At 38.5% G+C, this 20482-nt stretch overlaps 1 protein-coding gene across 1 annotated transcript in view; it reads left to right on the top strand.

Moving 5' to 3' along the window:
* The first annotated feature begins 6731 nt into the window (after positions 1 to 6731).
* megf11 (multiple EGF-like-domains 11) overlaps positions 6732 to 20482 on the top strand; it is a 73461-nt gene continuing 59710 nt past the window's right edge. The window contains exon 1 of the mRNA XM_072385927.1: positions 6732 to 6888. The gene's annotated coding sequence lies outside the window, so the exon portion shown is untranslated. The remainder of the gene's footprint in view (positions 6889 to 20482) is intronic.

Genomic DNA, 20482 nt, shown 5'->3' with positions numbered 1-20482 from the left:
AGGTGGTGTATATGGCAAAGAGAAGAGGTCCCAGTATGATATGCATCCTGTGATCAGAGATTGTAAGTACTGAAGATACTGTTTCATACTGAGCATTTAAATGCAGAAAGGGTGGGAAACTGATTCCTCAAAAATGCCAGTATTGTAGCTGAGGTCATTCAAAAGATCTTCCAGCCTTGTGCAGCAATTTAATGATATGATATTAGACTGCCAGTCCACCACTTAATCATATAGGCTACATGTGCCAGTAGTGTTTATTGATATCCCTGAATTTGAGTTATAACGATATTCACTTCCTGGTTGGGTTTACACAATAACATTAGCTGGTTCGAGGGACAACATGATCATGGCTAGGTCTAAAATCTATTGTTTTTAGATAGCGACCATTGCCCAAATGGATGCCCTTTTGCTGTTTGCCTTGGTTTCATGTAAACACAATATGTAACAATGAAGCATTGAAACATTTTTAGAAAATAACATCACTTGGTTTTGATCAGGATTAAAACCTACTTGGTTAGGGTTAGAAAATGATAAAAACATAAAAAAACATTTCTTCAATCCTCTATTGTACTTTTCCCACAATGCATTAAATTACTTTATGACGCATAGGTATCAAATGTACTTAGTTAAGCTTAAGTATCAAAAGCATTTTAAGGTTAGACAAAATATATGGCTTGACATTAAGATAGGAAGCTTTACTGATTTTTCCCATGTTACCATAGCAATGTGTCCCCCAACCGTTATGTTACTACACTAGTTTGGGAAACCGAGCACTTCCTTAAATGACACTTTGTAAGTATTCTCTGCAATGAACTCAGAGGCAGCAGGCTCCTGAAAAAGCATCAGTATGTGATGAGTGGGGAGTGAGTTCGGGTTGAAAATGCTTGTCACAGTCAGTTGACACAGTTGATTACAGAAGTAGTTCCTGGTGCGTAGGTGTTTGGCTCCAGCTGTTTGCCATCTAAATGAATCGGCAGTGCACCATGAATACTGGGTTTCTACTCTACCCCTTTGCCACTTTATAGATTTATCTGTGTATTTAGGCCTATACTATCTTGACTGTCACCAAACTGTACCTCAGACCTGCCATCTTCTGCCACCCACATAAGATTGGCCCTGGACTCTGAAAACCCCTGGCAGTAGGACAAAGTGCCTTTGGAACCTTCTACTCAGACTGGATCCTGATTGCACAGTTTTCCCCTGCATCTGTCACAATAAATATGTGTTAAAACTTGTGTTGTATCGCTCTCTGATTCTGGGTTCAATAAAAAAAAAACAAATCTGACATGATGCCTGTTTCCAGTTTCTTTGTTCCAACAGTGAAGATATATGTGATGTTGAGAATATTAAAATTGTTCTTATGAAAAAAATCGATGAATTCCCGAGGCTTCAATGCCATCAGAAAATATCCCCAAACCTCTGTGTCTATGTTTAACAGTACAAAACACTAAAGTGAAACTCACTGAGAGAAAGAACACTACAAAACATTTTAAGACCTTCTTCAGGCTGATCTGGAGCAACCGGGAGTTGCTCCAGAGTTGCTCCAGAAGCCATCACTCCCCGGGACTCCCCGGGACAAAAATAATTGTCAAGATCTCTGGTGATACTGAGAATTAGTGTATTCATGATTATTAGATAAGGAAGAGAACACCCTACAGTAAAACATGGTGGATGCTATATCATGCTTTGGGGCTTCTCTGCCGTCTCAAGTTCAAAAATCAAAAAGAATATTTCACAGAATGATGGAATCCCAAGATTACCAAAGTATTTTGCAGTGAAATGTGTTGTTCTGTGTCAAAAAAACTGAAGTGAAGGTTTTTTGTACAATGATTCCAAAACACACATCAAACTGCAACTGTGGAAAAGGAAAGGATGGACTGTTTAGGACTGAGCAGCAATGAGTCCTAACTTGAGTCCCACTGAAATCCTTTGGAGAGAGCTAAAATCAGCCACTGCTTATACGACTCCTGTAAATATTAAAGAACCTGAATGCAGAGCATTGAAAGAGTGGTAGAGATGTGCAATAATCTTCTAGATGGCTAGTAAAAACATAATTGCTGTTACTGCTGTTGTTCTATAACTCTGGACATGTTACTGAAGTGTTTTGTATCACATAGATATGAAAATACTTACTTTCCAGAAAAATTTGCACGAGTAAACAACAACTGATCCTTGTTAAAACAGTAACCCAGATAAATCTTCTATACTTGGTCAGAAAAACATGTGTAAAGTGAAACATGGAATAAAAAAAAAAGCCTTGGTGCGCCTACATTAAGAACGGAAATGCAGAATTAAAACATATTTAGGATCCTTTGTTTTTTTTAATACTTTTCAAACTTCTTTATACAAATTAATTTAAACTTATTTGTGGTAAAAAAAAAAAAAAAGAAAAAAAAAGGATAGAAAATTCAGACACAAATTATTATTCAAATCAGAGTATCTGCGGATATACTAAAATGTCCAGAGGGCATCTTTAGAAAATTGTATCAGCAAAATATCTCGCTAGAGTCAGTGTCCCGGATACTCAGGATAATTCACGGACCTTGGTGTGAACAGTTTTTTAATGAGAGCCTTTGTTAGGCGGTCTCTAAAATAAGAAGTGTTTACAGTGTGGGCTGAGAGAGAGGCAGGCCGATGGAGATTTTGCGATTCTGCTGGCTCAGTTTTGCATTGTTTATATAAATCTGATCACTGAACTGTGCTGCTGTGGTGCATCAAGAATAAAATCCAAATTATATACTATCAGCTATCACTGTCAAGGTGATAATTCAGTTATGTATTTACTGAGGAGGAAAACTAATTATATAATGCAATGACAAATTCAATGAAAAAATACTTTTTATCCAAAAGGGACATAATATTGTATCAGTCATTTTTTCTTTTTTTTAGATAGACCATAGTGCTCTAAAAAAACAAACACATTTCTGATCACATAAATGTGAGACATAAGACAGGAGCTGACCCAGACCAGCTGCAGAGTATGGTGCAGTGCTGGAAAAACAGAATGCTCTGAGCCTTGTCTGATGCTGCGGATTCGTTGCCTCATCCACCACCACTTTGTCTGCGGAGTTTGGGATTCGTGGTCAGCGATTACAGAAGGCCACAAAGGCAGCTTCTGAAGCACAAGATAATGGCAGCAAGTTGCTCCGACCAAGAAGAAAGTGTAGTCCCAATAGTTACGGAGCCAAACATGTAAATTAGTTTGGGACAGAAATTTAGCTAGAGAAAAAGACGGCTGTGACTCAATCACTGTTATTTGGAATAACTGTTATCATATATATATATATTTTTAACTTGAAAGTTACATTTCCTTTAAATGTTTAGATTCTCTCCTAAATCCATAACAAAGTGATGGTGTATCCTGTCTTACTTTATAGAATGAAAGCCATATAACTGTCTGCTCCACCCACAGGTGTGCAGGATGTGGAAACTAAACCTGGTTTCCCGATTAGGCTTTTAATGTTTAAATTTAGCCTCTGGTAGCTTGTAGTGGTGCTTTTCTGTTGATTACGATCATGAAGACATATCTTAAAATGGGTTTCATAATCAGTTGTGCAAGAAAATTGTCAAGAGAAAACAAACTAGTAACAAAGAGAAAAGCAAATAACTTCAGGTTCAGATTTTTTCATAATATCATTTGTCCGCATATTTCTGTTTAGTGTAATTGACAATTTAGCTTCATACATAATAAAACGTCCATCAGCCAGTGGCAAAGAGAAGCTGAAGCTGTGGCCTGTGAGATAACTCAATGAGCTAATAAAGAAGCAAAAGTAACTTGAACTTTTGGGCCGATGTAATTAATTTGGAGAGGGCCCAAAGACAGAAGCCTCCGTGCACCACTTGTGACAGACAGAGAATGTGATTCTGATAAAGTAGGAAAAACAAAAGTCCAACACTCGGCTGACCTCAGCCAGAATAAGTATGTACTTGTAAATGACATGAACATGCTGATCTGCTGGGGATAGAGGTTTGTTTTAGCTGGATGAACCATACTAAACAGCATTAGTTGATGGTGGACATCCATCCACTTGAGAGCTATAGATGCTGATGTAAGGAACATAACTAGCATAACTGTTGAGTATTTACTCTGTGTAGAGTAAAGCTTTGGTGTACTTGAGCCGCTCCATGACATGCTTATGCTGTACATTTCAGAGGACAATTTTGTACCTTTGCCTCACAACATTTTTTTCGCTGTAACAGTTACTTTGCAAAATTCTACATATAGAATAAATGACAACTCAAAACTTATTTGATCACAATGTACCTATATGGGAAAAGATTAGTTTAGAACTGAAACTATTATTTGAATAGTCAGTGATTCAAATAATTTCTCATGCATTCGTGGTTCCAGGTCCTGAAATGAGAAGATAATGAGAAGTTTTCTTTATCTTAGAGTAAACTAAATTATGTTCTATTTGAACCACTGCATGAAAGAAAGTAATACTATCATCAAATTTTAAACCTTCTGAAAAGAATCTCTGTATGAATGATTAATAGTCCTAACAGCATTACCCAATAGCATCACATCATTAAAGCGTTGAAAAGAATGATATAACACTGTTGAAGTCTTGGAGGCATTTTTCTACATTACGAGTAAATTTACTTCTGTTCTATAAGACATACAATCCATCAATTACAATATCAGCCACAACACTAAAATCACCTGCTAATTACTGTGTAGGTTCCCCTTATACTGCCAGAGCAGGTATAACTAGTTGAGGCATCACTTCAGGTAGCGGATCCATCCTGATCCGGGGGGGGGTACTTATTTCAGGACATCCCTGATGCTTGATCTTATTGGGATCTGGGGAGTATGAAAGACAGTATGAAAGGGAGTGTGAGCAGTTATCGCACTGTATATGCATGAACCAGGACACGAGGATTCTCAGCAGAATATTGTGATGAAATGATCAGCGTTACTAAACGTGGTTTCGATGTTTCATTGATCAGTGAATACTGTAGATACCTAAGTACTTTTACAATGTGGTACTGCTATTCTAGAGATCTGAGTGTTTAAGGAGAGCAGGGTGAGAACATTTTTAGTCTATCTTGCAAAATAAAGTCAGCAAACAGACAGATAACAGTATGAAACAAATAGGAATCAAGTATATGAGGATCAATCACAAAATTAGTCATAGCTGGCAACTTAGTCAAGCTCAACCCACACATCAGCTGATCAATAGACTGGTTCCCATCTTGCATTCAAATGGTAAATCTCGTAAAGAGAGCTCCGCTTAAGCTGCTTCAGCTGTGGGCATTCTACATTAGGTCTCAGAAAACAGCCATAACATCAGACATTAACTACTAATAGCACGTGGTTACAATGTTTTTAAATGAAAATGTCAGAATGTCAAGGTCCTGTCTGAACTTTTTTTTTTTTGAGACAAAGTGACAGGGATCTAAAACTAGATTGACTTTATAAATATACATGGATGGGGGAAAAAGTCCTTGACATCTTGGTAACTAAAGATTCTGAAAGCTTTTGAAGCAGCTTTTGATACGTCTGAGCGGAGCAGACGCGTCAGGAGAGCTTTTCCGAAGGCAACAGCAGGTTTAAAGCGATGCCCACAGAAGTTTAACTGATGTTGTGGGGCACCACAGATCTGTTCTCTCATTAGATAGACCATTTGTGGAAGATGACTTGTTCCCAAATTTTGTCACGCTGTGCTTCTTAGTTGTCTTGTCATTAATTTTCCCAAAGATGTCTTACCGATTGTGTTTCATGTGTTATTTTTCAATAAAAGTGGTGTTTTACTTTACTTGCTTTCTCATCAAGGATCCCAATGAAATGGTCAAAACTAGTCTCACTATTTTCCAGTTTCCAACATGCTGTTTTTTAAGCACAGGTAGTTTTAGTACAGGTACAACAAAAGTGCATCTCATTTATGTGTTTGTATCTGGTCTTGTTGATTGCATGGAATTTATATCACCAGACTTATTCGCCAAAAGGATCATTTTCAGGTAAGCATTCTATTACAAAGGAACATTCACCTCTAATGTTCTGTCTGACCGCCCACCAACACATCTTTCAAATGTCACTGCGAGAAACCAGACCCACTGTTGGGTTTCCTGGTCTTCCATGTGGAAAATCAAAAGAGAAATCTTTCTGAACCACAAAGTGGGATGGTGTTTGATGACAGTGTACTGAATTTTGCTTTCTGCATTAACCTAGACTGATGTCCAGCTGATGTACTCTCCAAAACTAAAATCTGTCACTGCAGATAAACAGACATCTAAATACTGAATAAAATCCTCATCCCAGTGTTAGATTCTCTCCTGTGACTTGCTCTTTCTTTCGTGGCTCACAGAAGAACTGAGGTGTGCATCCTTGCAGAAATACATAGGATTTAATTATGATAATTACGCCGTTCCAGGCAATTTGCCCACTTCCATGTCATATAATTTTGAATATCTCAGCCATGTATAAAAATAAATCAATAATCTTTCATGGAGTTAGAAAATAGTGCAGGTAGTGTCTATTTCGTTTCCAAGAGGTTGTTTACCTGCTGTTACCTCTTAAAAGATTTTCGATTTCTTTTTCTTTTTCCCTCTCAAGTTGATCTGTCGGATAAGCTCAGGTTAAAAGAGAGGTCAATGGATGTGTTCGTGGAGGTGTGGGGCTCGGCGAAGGGATGTGGGTGGTGGGTGGGTGGGCAGCATCTGCACCCATGACGTCACCAGAGTTTAAAGTGGGCCGCGCTTCGCCTGGTCGAGAGGAGAGAGAAGAGGGAGGAGGCAGTGGCGGTTACTCTCGCCTAACTTCTGCACGATTTAAAGTCCAGAAACTAGTTTAACGTTAACTAAAGATGGAAGACCGTGTTGCTCAGTGGACCCGCGGAACTCTCCTGTTTTACGGGCGGTAACTTTCAATCCCAGGTTTCCTGAAGGGTGAGTTCTGAAGCTTTTCCCCGACCATTGAGTTAATCAGCAAAGCGGGCTAATGATGCTGCAGCAAGCTGTCACCACCGACAGCGTGTGTCTGTTCTGATAAATAGCTTTGCAGATGTGTTTTGAAAGAGATGCATTTCTTATGTTTTTGTTTGCATTGTCAAAGCAGTCTGCAGGAACTTGCGGCGCAGTCGTTTGGCGTTTGGGGAGCGCTGCTGCAGCTGGTTGATGTGACAAATAGTGCTTTCTATTTAATTAGGCTATTGGCAAGTCTATCTCTGGGAAATGTGCGCTATGTGGCAGAGGAAAAGGCTGCATCACCCAGGAGAGTCTTAAAGTCCAGCTATTGCAGCGTGTGCGGTAATGTTTTATTTTTTACGGTCTTCCACAAAAGCTACATATTAGTTTGAGGACACAGTAATGGCAAAATCCTGATTTAATGCTCCAAATTCTAATGCTCTCTAAATGTGTTGCTGGAGGCATGAATAACTGATTTGAACTGCCTCAGTTTTTGACTATTTATGTTGTGCTTTTCCCGTTTTTGATAAGTTTGAGGGTTGTGGTTGATCATCACATTTGATTTATTAGCTCCTTAAATGTTTCACATTTGCATAATCCCCGTTTAAAGTGGCGCCTGTTAATCTACAATGTCTTATTTTTTCTGATTTAAGATTATGTTTGGGTTGGGAATGCAAACTAAAGATCACGCGTGCTATGTCAGTCTTGAACCACGAGATGGCAACAAAGTGCAAGCTGTAGCTGCTGATTAAACGTGCATTATTCCACATTGGGCAGATATGCACCATTGTGTGATAATGAAAGTATTACAGCTGCTGATTCCTTTGTGACAAAATTAAGCAGAACAAGACCCTTTGTAAGACCCATGACTCTTTTAAATTTTTCATCTAATCTCTAAATGCATACAACACACATTACATCCCTGCTGTTTTGCACTGTTTGAGCTGCATACATCACATCGTCGCACATGCTGTGCATGGGTTCTCCGCATTATAGCAATTTGTCACAAAGTCATTCATCACAAATGGACCTGGGCACCACAGCAATGCAGGTTTTATTTTCAGACTGGCACTTTGTGCATGCTGAGGTATCATGTCTTCAAAAAGTTGAAATATTTTCTGTTCCATCACCCTTGATTTTCAAGTATAAAGGATAGGCTGCTCACAGTTTCAATAACCCACATTCTTATTATTCTCAGATAACTAGGCAAACACAGCAGATCCACATTTGCAAATAAATAATTCACATCAGCCAAAGTCATGTTTAAATTGCAAATATTGTTTTCCTTTGCATTGAGAAGAGAGACGAGCAGTCCTATTGTCAGAGCTATTTTGAATCCAATAAAGCAACAAACGAAGTCAGTTTTGTTGACTATCATCACTCCTCAGAACAAAATGTGAACTAATATCAGTCTCACTTTCCTTTAGTTATGATTATCACGTAGCTCTATTCTAGCTTGCCAGACAAGCTGCCAAATGACCCAAATTTAATTTTCATAATTTGTTGTTTTCCTGTCAACATTCATGCCTATAATTACTGTTACAGAAAAAATGGCCTTTGCTTCTGTTCTGTGGCAATAAATCATTCAAAAACTCAATAAAGGGATTTGTAGTTCAGTTGACCAGGCAAACTTGGTAACTTTTGTAACATTTAGTCACGTTACATTCGCATTTAAACGTTTTTATAGTATAGCGTGGAAAAATTCTGTAAAAATGTAACTTTAAAATGTAAAATAAAAGGAGCTGTAAAGGATACTTACAATTTGATGTTAATTTTGATTGTTATATCATTTGTAGGGTTACTATAGAACAACATGCAGCCTTTCATTCAGTCTGTCAAGTCAGGTGCTGTAAAAGTCTGCGGGTTTCAAAGTCATTTAGCTTTTTATTGAAGCATGTGTGTCACTGTAAACTACCTGGTGGTTTTCCAGGGTTGCAGGGCTGTGATATCAAGCATCTTTTTCCCGTTTATGCTGAAAAACCCCCAACTGATGCTCAGTTCTGCCTCAGTGGCTTCAGCTCTCAGTCAAGCCAAGGACAACATTTGCCATTGAGAGGCTGTGAATTATGACATTATTGAATGTGAAGTGATCAGACACCTGTCTTACTTTTCTGAGCTCTTTGGATCCTCGAGGGCATGTACCTCATGCTCGTGCATTTTTTTGGAGTTTTTTTTGTGTGCACTTTACAGTCAAGTGAAAACTCTCAACTGGAAATCCCTGTGTTTGGCTCAATCAATAGGATAAATTAGTGCTGAATAATGAAAGCTTACCCCTGTGGATGGCTTACAGCTTTCTCACTTCATAAGAAGACATTTTATTGGGAAACAGAGAAAATGCGCTCTGTGGCAGGAATTAGATCTTACATAGTATGGCGCAAATAGACATAAGGGCAAAAAAAAAATCAGATAAGTCTGCACTTACATTCACATTTTTCTTTGCTTTGGATGACACACTAATTCCTTGCTTTTCTATAAATGCAATTAGCGCTTGATCAGCTGCTGGGTTGGACCCACACAGGCTTAAAAATCTTTTAATCTCACATGAATTAAAGGATTTGGAAACACTTGCCAGCACATATGTATAGAAATGTTTTCCCCAACAGGCTCGATATAAGCCACATATAGCATTTTCTCCTGCAGTGTGCCAGAATTGGAAGAATGACTGTGGTATAATGAGTGGGTTGTCCAGTCCAGCTCATGAGGGCAAATCTGAAAAGTCAACTCAGTGGTGTAAACTTGACACTGATTTTTAAGACTGGACTTGAACACCTCAGTATTTTGTGAAATTTTAGCACGACCATTTTTTTACTTTTTTCTCAGAGTTCGCTATGTTGAATAGTGTCAGAGTCCCTCAAAAGTAACAGCTAGAGTGACCTTTATTCTGCAAATGAAGCTTTTTTTTCACCCTGCAGTGACTGATAGATCTTATTATTTCAGCAAAAGTACACAGAGCATTCAGCAAATACCCTGGAGCCATAGCAACTACATTAACAAAAGTGTAATGAAATATATGGAGGAAGGACTTTGCTTTACTTTTGAAAGCTGTGGCATTTACATTTTGAACTGTGGTGGGGGAATAAAAACAATATATAACACAGCATTCACCCACATCTCACATATCCAGTCTATGTAGACATTTATGCTGTGGCCTAAAGTGTTGCGTTTGAGTGTGAAACCGGACAAGTTTGTTGCAAACAGTTTTCATTGTGAATGAACACATCTTTTCATTTGTGCATGGTTTGCATCACAACAAACTTGGATAAGTGCAAAGTGATGCTAAATTTTTAAGGCCACAAGATTTTGCTCATAAAACAGCATAGCTGGCTGACATTGAAAAACAAGAAGACGTTTGCAATTTAGATTCAGCTTCAATTGCTGTCCCAGAGGTCCGACCGTGGCTGCATCTGATTATGCTTGCATGCATTTAATTAATAATTCGACAATGCACGGCATTGATGCTGGTCTGCCAGCGCTCTGCAGGGGAATAGATTGCCTGAGCTTGATATCCAGCCACAGCCTCTTAGCAAGGAGCAGAAACGATGAGCTCAGGCAGATTTCAGATACAGGAGCTCCAGCGTGGATTTACGTAAATCCCCCCTCCCTCAGGTGCAGTCCTGGGCAAGAATGCCATGGACTACAGCTCACCGGCAATGCTTGGCCAATCTCTGATTAATGCACTCATCAGTTCTTTTCTTGTTTGTTTTAATGACAAGTCTGTCCCTTGGGGACATTTGGTGACTTTTTACAAATAGTGCTGATGCATCTGCTTACATCTGCCACTTTTTTCTATCCTTGTCTTGTGAAAAGACCCCTGCCAGAGAGACCAAGTATTTTGATGTGAGCAGGCTGTCAGTAACAGAGCAAGGGGTCTGCGCAACACATATTCCACCAGAGATACGGGATACATAAGCTGAGGAAATGAGCTGTGATAACATCTCAGCATGTTGCAATGTGTTGTGCTTTGTTGATAAGGCTATTATTCATCATCGTGCCTCAGACAGCAAAAATCCAATCTCCATCTCAGGCATATGCTTTTTGTGCATAGTTTACCCACTGCTTTGCATTTGCTGATGAGCTTTACTGGTTTCTACAGCTAATTACTATGGAGTTTAAAAATGATTTAATCATTTATTTAAACTGCACATAAACCACAATTACTTACTGAGAAACCTTGGCAGATCTTCTCTTCTGAGAACTGAGGTCACTGAGCAGAAGTAGATGATTAAAATATGGTCCTGTCATTTAAATTTAATATTTAATGTTAATTTGACAGCATAAAGAAGGTACTGAGAAGCACTAAGAGCATTTTGAAATGTTGAGAAAATTGCCTAAAATGGATGTGGATGATTCACTTTATAAAAGTCCTAAAAAATCTCATGAAGGAGATGATTCACCTGTCGGATCAAAGAATGAGGCGATTGTCTTTTTTTCATTTGGGCTAAATAGAAGAACGTAATTATACTCACTGCTTTTACACAGAGGTCTGTAAAGATGGTATTTTCTTCATACAAATCCGATTTTACTCAGATATATGATGTGCCAACAAATGAAAAATCCCACATATTTTTGTAACTAATTTTGAAAACATTCATTGTTTAAAAACATTACCTGAACATTAACTCTTTAGGCCACAAAGGATCGTCAAGGATAGTATGTCTGAGTGAGCTAGCTAGTATGGTTATTATTGTCCACATTTCATATTATACAGCCACCCTGCAAAATGATCAATAGTGGATGATGATCATCCGGACACAAACAGACAGGAAAGTGTTGTGGTCATGCCACATTTGGCTGCCAATGTGTGACAGATGATTAAAGTCGACAAATGATTCACTCTGCTCTACTGTCCATTAATATTATGGTGCCTATTAGAGGGTGATACCTTGCCTCTGGCTCCTTTCACAGACGGACCTCATCATAGTATTTTTTTCTGCTTGTTGCTGGGGATGTGTGTCTGAGTCAGGATTTCTGGCCTTGCAGTGTTTTTTCTCAAAGACGGAAGTGCATGCTCTCAGTTGCAATGCTGCATTGATCAATATCTGACATATAACATATTGCTGTTGGATCTCAGCCTCCTCCTGTGATACGCCTATTTAACAAACGTTGTGGATTCATCTCTTTTCAGCTCGTGTGATCAGTTCTAGCGAGAAAACTCTGGACCATTGCCAAAGTCTGGTGATGGATCTTTGTGTTATCTGTGAGACACTTGGAGCCCTATACCATAAAGCCCCTGCGCTTATTCAGCACCCGGGTACCTTGCTTGTGATCAATGACCAGCAGTCAGGACAGTGAATGCTGCACAGATTGAACCACAGCTGGGATTTGGATGCTGAATAACAGTCCTCTCAACAGGGGTGATTCATGAATAATACAACAGTCAGTGGAGCGTCCCATCTTCTCTTGTACATTGTGGGCAATGCTTTTGCTCTAAAAACTTGCCCAGAGAGTTTAGGTTTAGGGCACAAATACCTGGCACCTCCGGCATCAGCAGAGTGTGGAGGTTGTTCTGTAAAATGGGGCTTGAATTAATGAAAACCTTTTAAATTTTCAGTACTTGAACATCAAGAAGTTCTAAGAAATCATCCGATTCAAAGTAGACAAATACATAAAAAAAGGGAGTGTGAGTCAAGTGTTTTTGATTAATAGGGTGACAATTAGTGTGATTGGGTGCCCTGTTAGATTTAAAGACCAAGTTGGACCGCAGCAAAACATTTATGGAGGTGTTTTATTGCACCTATCGTAAGATTTCTAAGGGCTTCAGAAAAAGATTTGCTGATGCTCATCTGGTGGGAAAAGGCTACAAAATTCTCTCTAAAGAGTTTGTCCTCCACTTCTTCAGTCAGACAGATGATTGGGATGGAGGAAATTCAAACCCAGAAGTTTCCAGCCAACAAATATAACTTGAAATGAGGTGTACAAGAGTCTGTAAAAAGTCTTGCTTAAAGTCACATGTACAAGCTAGAATGTTGCTGGAAAAATGTTTCGTGGACAGATGAGACCAAAGTAGAACCTTTTGGTTTAAATGAGAAGTGTTATGTTTAAAAAAAAAAAGAAAACTCTGCACTCCAGCACAAGAGCCTCATTCTTGAAACAGTAGAGATAGTACAGTGGTCTAAGCCTGTTTTGCCCAACATGCCCCTTCAACTGACTTAATCATATAGGTTGTTTGTTCATGCCCTCAAATTGGTCCCATAACAGCATCCCATAAAGTACCACCTCAAGCAGAAGAGAAATATGACTTTTATGAACATTTCCACATCAGAGCAGACATCATTATGAAGTGTTTCCTTCGAGAAGTCATAAAATCCTTAGGGCTTAGTAAAGAGATGGGGTGTGTTGGTTTGGGTGGGGCCAGAATAGCTGGTACTTTCAGTCATTCAGCCATTCACAATGTATGTTCAGGACAAGAGCAACATATGTCAACAGGTCTTTCCACTTCTGAGTTATGTTCAGTCAGTGACATAATAGTAGTACCGTGACACCCCACTTTTCCCATTTAAAAAAAAAAAAAAAATAAATAAATAAATAAATAAATAAATAAATAAATAAATAAAATAAATAAAAAAATTTACATCTGGCCATAAATGCATCTCTGTTCAGCCGAGAATGCAGAAATTCCTACAAACCCCGAAGTAACCACACTGGACCAATAGGGAGGCAAAAAACACAAGATAAGAACACTCTGAGCGTGTCGTTTGAGCTTTTCCTTTGACAAAAACTTCAGAACCAAAAAAGTAATTTGTGCAATGATGGAACAGACAAAAAAAATATTGATTCATAAAAACATTTTTAAAAATCAGTTTTTTTTGGACAAAAAACGCCATTTGCATGTGGATGAAGGATGCTGAAGGAAGTTTGCTTTGCAAAACATCTGTGTTAGCGTGGACAGGGCCTAAAATACTTTTATCAGAGATTTTATCAGAGATTGGATCTAGGCAAAGATTTTACTTGGTTAGGGTTAGAAAAATCATTCACTCATCATCATTACAATTAGGACTAAAATTCATTCACCCTCATGGACACCTTTTTTTTTTTCTTTTTGGTTGCCTTGGGCTACACATTGCAGCAAAACCTTGTCAGTTTCTGGTGAGGTTTAATCAATATCTTCAGTTAGTTAGGATTAGGAATCAATTTAACTTGGTTAGAGTTTGAAAATGATCATTGTTTGGGCTGAGATACATTATTTTTACAATGTGATGCCATATTTTAATACTTCACATGCAGTTGTTCTTACAACCACGACAGATTGCTTATTCTACAAATGTAATTAGAGTCTGCATGAACAAACACCCCATGGAGATATTTAGGCAGAGGACCGTCTTGTTTTACTGCGTCTGGGTCAAGGTGACTTGCCATCATTGAGAAATGATGAAAAATTGATCGAATCCACGATTTCTAATGGAGAGTGTCAGGACATCTGTCTCTGAGCTAGATTTGAAGAGGGAGTGGATCATGCAGTTTGGACAATGATCTCAAGCACTGATAAAAATGGTTAAAGACAAATAAGGTTCATGTTTTGAAATGGTCAAATTCTTGACCTTAATTGAATAAAAGTGTTGCAGAGGGGACTGCTGAGATAGGCTCAGCAGTCCCAGATAGAAAATGGATGGATGTTGCAGAGGGACCTGAAGTGAGAAGTTTGTGCAAGGAAACACGCCAACAACTTTAAGTTTAAGATGAAGAATACTTCCAAACTGATGCGCAGGAACGATTAACAGTCACTGGAAATCTTTACTTGAATTTATTCCTGAAAACGGGGAGCTAACTGGATGCTGATAAGGGTGTGCATTGTCTGAGAACTCACGTAATGATGGATAATTTTTCCTCCTTCCTTAAATAAATGACGCAATGTAGAGAAATATGTTTAGTCTTGTTTGTCTAATTGAATTCCCTTTATCTACTTTTAGGACTTTAGTGAAAATGTGATTATGTTTTTGGTCACATTTATTACTATACTTAGACAATCTTATGTTGCTTTCTAAATCATTTAAGGCACTGAGAGAAAGCAGGACAGAACTACTTTGTCAGGACTTCAGGGACTCAGGACACAAATGTAGGGTCTTTTCATATTCAAAAGGGTTTATTTAAATAAACAAACAGCAATCTTGCAGGGCAAGATCTTCAAGCAGAGCAAAAGAAAGGCTGTGAAAGTCCTAAGCACTCTCTTCAGTAACTACGGGTGAGGTTGAGTGCAACTATGAAAGTTATCAAACAAAAACTCCACGCCAGGAGGAAAACAGAAAAGCTATGAACAGTAACAAACAAAACTCTCATGCTCTCCTAATGAGGCGGATTTAAACGAGGCACTATGAAACTTTAATTGTAAACTTAAACACACCTTTAATGGCAGTGAACAAAGAACAAAAAAAACACTTCAAAAACGGAGGAACAAAACAAGGCTATGAAACTTACCGTATTGAATAAATAAACTATGACTAAGAACAAGAATAAATTACAAAACAAGATAGCTCTACAGGAGGCTCGCTTCACTGCAGGCTCGTGGACACTACGGCTCGAGGTAAGGCTGGTAATGAGGCTCATGAGAGGAGACGACATACTGGCACAAGACAAGGGAAACACAGACTATTTGAACATATGAGGGACCAAGGGAAACAGGTGGAAACACTTGGGAATCAGGGAAGACAATCAGACGCCTGACACGGGAGGAAGGGCAAGAGAGGGGAGAAGTCAGTGATTTTTCAAAATAAAACAGGAAATGACGAGACAAGACATGAAACGGAACGTAAATCGTGACACTTTATTTGCATGTTTATATTTGCACTCTGCACTAAGCAGCATTATTCATGAACCTTTTTAGAGAATTTTGTGAACCGGTGTTGAAAATCTTATTTATAAGAACACATTTGAAGTTTCTTCAGCCCAGTGTTTACATTTTGGGTAATAATTCCTTAAACAAATTCTTACTTTCTATCTTCTCTGTTTTAGATTGAGCTTTCAGTTACAATGAAAAACACATTTTCATTTATTCATCCGGCTGGCAGAACAAAGCAACATATCCTTTGTTCATTCTTTAATTCATTCAATCCAAGTAGGCGTATTTTTTTACAAGTGGCTTCAAGGACACTTCAAAGGTCATGGTGGCAAAAATTGGGTATTCATCTTTAATGCAAATCCAGCTGATGGAGCTCTTGTTTCACCAAACTGAGATTACCTGGTTGCATCATAAATGCTGCAGGAGCACATTTTCAGATTTAATAATCATCATGGCAAGTCATCCCTCTTTCAGTCAATGGCTAGTGGTCCAGAAGGTTAATGTGTAACACGAGCAGTGGGAGGACACCGCTGATCTAAAGAGCGTTGTATGAGATGTAGATTTTAGGAAGCGAGAGAATTCTTTCCTCTAAATACACAGATTTGGCCTGTGAGAAATCCTACAGCCTCTTTTATTTTCTGAGAATTGCTGTGAACTTCACCTGTAAATTACCACAAAGTAACTTATTTAAGTTCTGTACTAAGGTACAATTGTGAAAGTACTACACGAAGTTTGCAAGAGTATCTGCTATACTGTACTTCTCTATCATTTGGGAAACATTGTAGACGTTATGAAGCTACAATTATCCAGTTAATGTGTTTGTCTTAAAAATAGTTATTTTTACAGGTTAAAAAAAATCAATATCTAGTTGAAAATGGAACAAGGTCTAATGTTTACCTCTACACTATTCACACCATTAGCCATAGAAGCAAACCTGATAATGTTTGATTTTGAGAATCTTGTTTTATGTGCGTGTGAGTGTGAGTGTGAGTGTGTGTGTGTGTGTGTGTGTGCGAGAGATGCATCACGACAAAACGTGCTCCAAACTGCATTTACTGTAACAGAAACCACGACCAATGTGGGTTTGAGTATTTTATTTTGGTATTTATATTATGTATTCACCCAGATTAAGTCATTGCAGTGACATTAATCTGCAAGATAGTCACAACATGTGTCATCTAGATCAAAATGAAGGTTGAAGGTTTTACATGTAGTCAAAAATTACAGAAAATAATAATTAAAACATTCAAATATATTTGTCCATCATTTTCTAATTGTCCACTGCCCCTTTAATCATTTCACAACCTCTCAGACTTTGACCTTGACTTTGGAAATTCTGCTAAACTACCCTAGTTCCTGCTTACAGGAGTGGTGTGTTGTGAGCTCATGTAATGGTGAAGTTGCACCTTGCTTCCATCTGAATGCCCCCTGCCTCACCTTCCTCTTCAAGGTATGAGTGACAAACTACAATGGTCACGAAAAATGTGACTGGTGTGCTTTGGAACCAATGTTTGTCCTTTCTGGGCTTCTGTAGAAACATTGGTACTGGAACATGGTGGAGGAACGCCCCGTGCTGTCGTTAGACGTAAATGGCTTCTTCTATCGTAATGAAAATATGATAATTTTACACACTAAAACTTTAAACGTAGCTCCATTTTGACAAGCTATAATGTCAATATGTTTTTTGATCAATAAAAATAAAATCAATAAATCAAGGGACATGTTCTATGCAATTCAGATTTGACGCATATTACTATTTAGTCAATCAAACGTGCTTTTGAGCATATTTTCTTTGATACAAAACACTTTAAAACATATTTAATGAGGAAACATGCTTAAGTTGTATTTCTAATGCATGACTCTACTTGTTTAATTTGATATATTTGTATAATGACATTAATGTTCTGAATACTTATTTGACTGCTGTGCCTACATCAGAGCAGAATTCTACGTGTGTTCATAAGTGTGAGGCGAAGTCCTTTGAGATCTCTGTGGAGGGTCTGCACAGAAAGCGTATCCACGTGCAGTGGCTTTTCTCTTCCTTGCTCCTCCCGGTCTCTTCACACATCGCTTACGCTGCGACATTTGGATGGGTTCTCACTGCTTGGCTTCTCACATCTTGGACACTGACACAAAATAAATGAAGACACAAAGAAGACACAAGGTTCAGAGTTGGAAGGGGTTGGTGACTGAGGTGTGAGACTATTGGAGTGTAAAATTGCTCTGACAGCCATGCTGTTGTTTCAGCATTTCATGGCAAGCTGCTCAGCTTGACTTTTCTTGCCTATTCAGTACCTCCTTCCCTCTACCTCTTTTCATCTGTTTTTCTGTCCACACCATACTTCTGCTGAGTTTGACCTTAGGTCTGTAGAAGTTGTAAAATTATAAAACAGTAATAATCATGCTGGCTAGTGAGTATGCTGTGTGCTCCACTGAAGATGATGCTGCTGGGAAAGAACAGAAGGTTCAACAGGCTAATATTCACACATTAATTTGTCCAAAGATGTCCAACTGTTCGCCAGCAGCTCTCATTACATGCAATCAGTCACATGGTGGCTAATTGTCTGCGTGGGGAACAAGATCCTTACTGGTCCGTGTAAGAACCTGACTGGTGCTTCCTCCTGGTGGCAGCAGGAAGCCATAACCAGGCTGTGGAATGAGGGAAGATGTAGTGCAGAGTGCACCACAAAACATTTGACTGTCAATGTGATGCCTGGGGTTTGTTATTAAAAGCATGCGGTGAAACACAGTGACTATTCTAAGCAGCAGGAAAAGCAATGTGACATCAAGCACATTGTTATTTTGGTTCATTCACTGACGTTTCACTAATTAGCTTTCGTATGGAAAATGTTGGCCTAAAGCAGGTAATTGGTGCCATGTTTTTTTCATGTAGATTGTAATGTGAAGAATCCAAATATGATTAATTACAAAAGAGTGTCATAGTAGTTGACAGTGGGGGGGAAAAAAAGAGAAAAATGAGGACAAAGTTGCTGTAAGCTCTATTCGGTTATCTATATTTGATGATCATGTTTACTCACATTAGTTTCACATTTCTTGCTCCTTCTTGAAACAGTTTTTGAACAGATGGCTGACCGGCTTTGACGCTCTCCTCCCTTGTGTGTCTTGATTCTACATTCATAAAGCTAACATTAGACTAGACTGGTTTCTCTAATGTACAACCTTAGGCAATATCTCATTATAGCCTGTGGTTTGGAGTGGGAAGATTCCTGTCCGGGAGTACACAGAGCAGTGTTTGTCAGCTTAGACAGGCTGCAGAAAGTCTTTGTGCCATGAGTAAAAGAAACAAAAGTACCAGACGAGCCTCCCTCCAGTGGGCTGTGTCTGGTGTTGGCCTGCCCCGCAGTAAGGCAAGGTTATTCAGATGAAAGATTGTGTTAAGATTAGTGAGCCCTGCCCAAGCGCGTGGATGTCCAGCGTGCCGCACTGTGTGATTTATGAGAGTCGTGATATCAGCAGTCGCCACATGAATAAACCATGTGGGCAGAATTAAGCTCCTGTTAAACGACGCAAAGCATTTTCCCAGGTGCTTTAACAACCAAGCAGGAATCAAAGTCATGAAAGTTGTGTAGCTGTTTGCTGATGACCCAGTGCAAGATCTGTGGGTTTCAGATCTCCATTATGGACTTTCACAGGTACTTTTTAGTTCCCTATCTTCAGCAGAGTTACTTTGGTGTCATGAATTACAATCATGACTCAAAGTTAAATGTGTAAAATTTGATGACTACAAGACAGCCAAACTTTACTTTCTGATGCATCGAAATGTAATAATTTCATTCTAATGTAGATAATTGTTGATAAATTGATAATTATTCACATTGCTGCTTATTTTCTTAATAGCTGATGGGCCAATAAATCTAGAAAACTATCCCCTACTGTTTCTTAAAGCCCAAGATGAGATCTTTGGGTTTCATCTTTGTCTTGTCAACAGTCTGAAAAAAAAACTGAAAATGTTCGATATTGAGAAATTAAAACAAATGTTCAGTAATTAACTTGATGAAAAAAGAGCCAATTTAGCTCAGGAACAGCAGTTTTTAGACTTACCAATGAGCCTGTGAGAACACATCTCTGAAACTCATCAGACTTAGCTTTGAGGACCACACATAAAAAAGAAGAAAAACAGGACGTCATATATCTAAATATTGATTGTTACAGCAGTCAAGAAAGGTCTGAAATATGCAGTTGTCTTGGATTAAAGGGAAATGTAATAAAGTAATGGAAACTTTTCAGAAGTCTTATTCATTCTGAAGCCTGCAGGATATCAGGATATCCTCCTTAAGCTCTGCTTTAAGTTTGAGTCTGCTTGCAATTTCTCCAACTTCATGGAAGTATTAAGATGAATTACTGGAATAACCCTTTAAATGACTGTTGATTGATTAATTGACTATTGATTAAGCTAACATACTAAATTTTATTTTGGTTGAATATGTGTTTTTATTACTCTTTTCATGATCATCGGCTGTACTAGATTTATAACCTAAGCAAGATTAGCTTAAGATGTGAAAAAATTAACAGTCCAGACTAATTTAAAGGATAATCTGAACAAGGCGGATTGTCTGACTTTTATCCTTGCAACACAAGTGCACAAGTGCAACACACAAGATGAAACCCGCTTACAACAGAGCATTTTATTTAAATATTTTTCATTCTTTGATTCAAATTATCAGCAGAGGAGCAATACACAGTAAGGTGCTGTGTTGGCTGAATACCAGCACTGTCTGCTGGGAATCTTCAAACTGCATACATTATGATGTGCATGCTAACAACATGAAAATCGCACATCTG

Source organism: Leuresthes tenuis, unplaced genomic scaffold (genome assembly GCF_036924035.1).
Source record: "Leuresthes tenuis unplaced genomic scaffold, fLeuTen1.0.hap1 SCAF_5, whole genome shotgun sequence".
In the NCBI taxonomy this organism is placed as follows: Eukaryota; Metazoa; Chordata; class Actinopteri; order Atheriniformes; family Atherinopsidae; genus Leuresthes; species Leuresthes tenuis.
This window is presented reverse-complemented; position numbering and strand designations above follow the sequence as displayed.